This window comes from Aulonocara sp. 'chitande type north' Nkhata Bay, linkage group LG22, assembly GCF_057382095.1.
Source record: "Aulonocara sp. 'chitande type north' Nkhata Bay isolate Kocher_YH1m ecotype deep benthic linkage group LG22, A_spYH_male_GT1.1, whole genome shotgun sequence".
In the NCBI taxonomy this organism is placed as follows: Eukaryota; Metazoa; Chordata; class Actinopteri; order Cichliformes; family Cichlidae; genus Aulonocara; species Aulonocara sp. 'chitande type north' Nkhata Bay.
The window spans coordinates 19,331,568-19,337,682 of NC_141364.1; positions in this window are offsets into that span (position 1 = coordinate 19,331,568).

A 6,115-nucleotide genomic window follows, 5' to 3' on the forward strand; every position below is an offset into this window, starting at 1 on the left:
GAGCCTTTCTTCTCCATTTTGAGGACTCAAAGCAGTGCGAGTACAAGCGCATCTGTGCCAACAGGAATGTACCCTGTCTTCTTTTTCATGAAATAGCACAATCCACTATTTTGCTAAAAGTGTCCGCCCAGTTCACATGCTCTGAGATCAACCTTGTCCCTCTCTGCATGTAGGATTTTAACAATGCATGCATTTCAACATTAGGTGTATTTGGATAGATGTTGCACATTGCAAGTTGGACCTGGTTTATGTTTATGAGCTTCCAGAATATATATAATATGACTATTGTGATGTTACTGAAGACATTTAAGCTTTATCATAATGGGATTTTATCCCTGTGTAGATTTGTCTATATATAATATTAAACATGCAAGAAATAGTGGTGCACAAAATGTGGTTAATTGTCAGTGCGTGGGACAGTTAGAATCATATGAATGTGTGAAATTGTAAGTGCAAGTGTAGGCAAATTACTCAAGGTGCAGCATCTGGCAATGATTAGTGACCATTAATTGGTGTTAACTGGTGCTACTAGTGTTTATAGAGTTGAAGGATAATTAGCTGGAGGTCAACTCACGGCTGAAATTAACATGTCAGAACTCTGCAGCTGTCTTACGACAACTAGGCAAGGTAGTATTAGAGTCTATCACATTTTATTGAGAGGGCAGTGTAGGATTGTGAGGATGGATGAGTAAGTGTTTTTCTTTTCCTTTTTTTGCAGTTATTTTCTTAAGCGAATCATTTACTCCATGTTTCCAGATGTGTGTGTTTTTGGACCGAATTGTTAAAAAAAAAAAAAAAAGACGAAAGAAAAAACCAGAGTATTTATGCATCTTCGCTGGTGGTGAACCCAAAGTGACAAAAATTATGTACCTCAAGAATAGCTCTCAGTAGGACCTTGACTTGACTTGCCAGAGTAAACAGTGAAAAGAAACAAGCCGAGTCAGCCAGTCTGCAGTGTGACCACTGGGAGACCTCGCAGAGATCCAACTGCAGCACCTGTACAAACACCAGAGCTAAAACTCAGTGCAGGCAGTTACCACACACACACAAGCATTGTATATTACACAACGCTCTCCAATCTGCATTTGTTGTGAATATTTGATGCCTCATCTATACCCTAAAGAGCATTTGTTTACCATAACATTCACTACGTCACATGTGTCGCCCTTGGCAACCACTTGAATTGAAAACAAAAAAATTGTTGAATTCATGAATAAAGCTAATTGTTAACATCAATGTCAAAGTGATTTACTGAAATCCAGATATTACACTGATACATAGAAACCATGGAGAAACCACCAAAGAGCACCTGCCAGACCAACCATCAGATCCATGCAGAACCACCTTCCCTCTTTCTAAGCTGAAGAAGAAACTCCTTTCATGAAAAAGGAAGTCCCATTTTTGCTTTGTATAATGAAAAGCTCATATCCCTTCTACTAATGAGCAATCTAAATTTCCCAACTATCTCGCTTTGCATGGTACATAGTGGATTTAGCCTGCTGTTTGATTCATTTATTTGTTAAGAAATTTTTAAACAATGGCCTATGATGAACTTGCAGCCCCTCCATGTTTCATTCAGCCTCTGGCCCAGTGACAGGATAGGGTCAGGTTCAGGAAGAAAATGAACTGGTAATTGGATTAACATTGACTCTAGCTTGTACTAAAACATCTGATAACTGGAAGGAGAGCGTTCTTAGCATATATAGTTAGCGTAACCTGTTCTGTACCTCATCCAGTTCCTTATGGAAATCTTACTGATGATCCATGAGGTTAATTTGGCAAAGATATTTTGCTGAATGCCCTTCCTGGTTGCAAAAGGACAACAAGGGCTCGTAGAGCAATGTGGCTGGGTTATCTAGTTAGCATAGCTATGAGCTACGTGTCATAAATGTTAATTTTATATTGATTGTTACTGACACAGTTTACAATGAGAATTCATTTGCATGCATGTGTGCCCAGTCGCGACATACCCAGACCCTCCTCACACAAGTGGATAACTCCCAGTCATCAGACTCCGATACCGGATAATGACTGGAGCAAAACGGAGCTAAATCCACCTCACGATAACTTATCTTTCTAGGTCTGTTCGTTTTTTTTTCTTATACCAGACCTTGCATTTCATAAACCCAAAATTCATTTTGCTCTGTATCAGTGCTGATACAGTTTTCCCGTCAATGAGAGGGAACTCTGTGGCTGAGAGATAGAGAGGGGAGAGAATTCACCGCACACTGCAGACATTGCGGGAAAACTGAGATAAGAATATTAAACAGGGGAAAGAATTTTGTCTTCTCCGAACCAATAACGTGACTGAAGATGGAAATGAAAGGCGAACACTAAACTTCAATCTATAAGAATTCATGTGACATATTTTAGAGGGCACCGTGTGTTTCTGAATATTTCTGGATTGAATTATTAAAACACTGTTTTGTGGAAATCTCTTTCAGTTCAATTTTGCATCCTCTTGAGTTAATCTGATAAAACAAAACCCTGAGCATTACATCGGTTTCATGTTGCAGTGAAAATATGACCAAATTCTGACAGCACGACTGTAGCTGCTGCCACCACCCACATCTATAAACTAAGAAAGCTCATTACAGCATTAAATGTTGCCAAATGCATTTTTTAAACATCTGAGAGACACTGATAAATAACAGGAATTGTTGGTGTGTCTGCAGATTCACAAGGAATTAATTTCTTAATCTCACATGCCTCAGAATTGATAGTGTACATTCTGAAAGAGATTGTGGCTAATATTCAAAGAATCTGCTTCACACGGTGTGACATTTTTATTATTATACAGTGTGTAGGGGCCCTAAGCCCTTTTTGATAAGAGGTCTAATATCTCCAATTAACAGCATTTTACAGGTGGATTATTTTCCATGTCAATACGAATGCCTTTTTGTTGACTGCTAACCATTAAATTTGCTTTAAAACATTTAAAGTAAGACCTTAAAATATAGACAGACCACTCTACTGTTTACGACTGACAGTCAGAAATTAATCAGTCCCCCCGATGATGACTGCAAATTGCCTAAGATTATGTTGACACGTCTTCATTGCTGCATGTAAAAGAGGCGATGGCAGCAGATCTGCCATTTAGCCTGCCAGTAGCCCCAGGGGATTCTTCTTCTCTTGCATTCTTTTTAATGTCTGGCAATTAAAGGCCGTATAACTGCCGGAGAGGAGGAGAGATGAAGAGGGAGGAATCGAGGGTGGGGTGTAAAAGAGTGAGGTTCAAAGAGAGACAGGCAGCGAGAGGCAAAAAAGAGAAACGAGAAACAGAGGCAGGCGCACATAAATAGATCTAAGTGCAAACAAACAAACTACAAAGCAGATGATCATATTAGGAAAACGGCCGAGGCTTAACTCTATTTCATGCCGCCTCTGCAGCGCGGTCACTTTGCAGACATTTGTACAGCTGAAACTCAATTTCATTTAACAAGTCTTCAATCACTGAATCAGAATCAGAATCAGAATACTTTATTGATCCCTGGGGGAAATTATTTTTTGTTACAGTGCTCCATTTTAAACCAACATTAAGACAAGACAGACAATACGCTAACTAAGAATAGTACAATATATACATATATATACATACATACATACATAAGTCACTTATAAATAAATATTTGGAAAAGAAACATGTGTAGCTGTAGCAGCAAACAGTGTGTTAAGTGGATGCGTTGTACAGGGAGATGGCCACAGGCAGGAATGATTTCCTGTGTCGTTCAGTGGTGCTTTTCGGTAATCTCAGTCTCTCACTGAACGAGCTCCTGTGACTGACCAACATGTCATGGAGTGGGTGGGAGGTGTTATCCAACATTGTCTTTATCTTGGACAGCATCCGCCTCTCCGACACCACCTTGAGGGAGTCCAGCTCCATCCCCACAACATTGCTGGCCTTACGGATCAGTTTATTAAGTCTGTTGGCATCTGCGACCCTCAGCCTGCTCCCCCAGCATGCAACAGCATAGAGGATCGCACTGGCCACCACAGACTCATAGAAAATCCTCAGCATTTTCTGGCAGATGTTGAAGGACCTCAGTCGCCTCAAAAAATAGAGACGACTCTGGCCCTTCCTGTAAAGTGCTGTGATGTTTTTAGCCCAGTCCAGTTTATTGTCAATGTGTACTCCAAGGTATTTATAGTCCTCCACAATGTCAACACTGACCCCCTGGATTGAAACAGGGGTCAAGTGTTTCCTGGTCTTCCTGAAGTCCACGATCAGTTCCTTGGTCTTTGCCACGTTGAGCTGCAGATGATTCTGCTCACACCACGTGACAAAGGAGTCGACCACAGCCCGGTACTCTGTCTCATCATCCCTGAGACAGAGTGAAATATTTCACCTCTCTGTAACAGATCCTGAGGGAAATCCTCTCATCTCCTTTCAAGAGTTATCCATACATTTCCATGTACAGGCCACACGCTGAAGCTGTTCATCAGGCAAATCCATCCTACCTAGTTTTCATTCTCAGCAGCAGTAGATGCTAATGCTTTCCATATCTATCAGATTGACAGGCACAGCACGTTGGTTTGTTTCACTCAACGGGAGAAATTAATCACACACATTTAGAATAACAAGAGAACATTTGAGCTCTGCATTAACTGCACTCATGCTGCTTTTGATGGCCATATTAAGACAATAGTTTCAGGCTTCTTATTGAGGCTATTTGTTAACAGGTCTAACATTTTTGGCAAATATGCGTGACGTTATGTATTTACAGCATATGGTCTGAAATCAAAGTACTTGCCTTAGATAGTTCACATAACTTCAGTTTTATTTTTAGAAAAGCATTTTCCATGAACATACATGGAAAATATCCTGTTTCCTCAGCAATATTTCTCCTCATAAAAAGAAAATACCATCACTGACAAATGCCACTCAAACGATTGTTTCTCAATCAAGGGGCAGTGTTTAAGTGCTCCCTATGAATGGCAGCTTCATGTGAAGTAAAGCATAATACAGACACATTATAGACAGATTACATCTATTAGTTACTGCTGTGCTGCATGCAAATGGCATGCCCATGGGAGAGCAGAAAATCATTTTAAACTTCAATAAGTTACAAGCGGTGGCAAGTCTACCCATAATCTGCACTAAGCCCCAGGCAGCAATGAGGCTGAATGCAATTAGGGGGGAATAAAACTCTACACAGTAAACAAGGAAAAACTGTTAAAAAAAAAGACTGATAAAAGAGAAATGAACATGGTGGAGTAAGATTGCCTCATCTTTGATGAGGTTGGCTGTTGCTTCCTTTAATTGTGACAGAACAGAGCTATTGTTTTCCACAATGATCACAATGGCATTGGTAATATCCTGCAAGAATAACTTAAGGACAACAAATTAAATGAACATGACTATTTAATTAACACAGCACATGTCTTTGTTACTTTAAATAACATTTAACTGTTTGGGAGAACCAAGGGTGAACACATCCTTGCATGTGATGTGCAGACAGGTCTGTGTGATCATCTTATTTTGCAGTGATGGAAGATTCTGAACCCTGGCTCCCATTTCTCAGTGTACGTCCTATCAAAACTGATTAGAGCATTATCAGTGACCTTTTTGGTTTTAAAGTCAAAGAAACAATATTGTGAAGTTGTCCGCATTTCTTGTATGTAATAATCTGAGTATTTTACACTCAGTGGCTCCATAGTGTAGTGGCTTACACACTTGTCTAACAGGCAAAAGCTCCCCAGTTCTGGGACAGAACTGGGGAAAGAACTGCTCCTTCTGCTCCTTCTTCATTTAATGTAAAACATTAAAAAAATCGTTATATTTGTACATTATTACTCATGTTTTAATTAGCAAATAGTTCTTGCTAGTTTTTGCTACCTGATATTATTGACAGTTTAGTATGATGTAATGATGTAGCACTGTTATAAAGTCATATGCCTGATGGGCTATTTTTGTGTTTTGTGCATAGCAGCAACATCTAAAACTGTTTTTTTTTCTGAAACACTGAAGAAATAAATACCATTTTGGTGACCCTGGTTAAAAAGTTTTGAGGAGAAAAGGATCCGCTTGGGAGTGTCCGACTATCAACCCGTCACATGCTGCTCCAGTGTTTTTGTCTTAGCGTCCCACCCGGCGCCCCGCTATTGGTCAAAACGA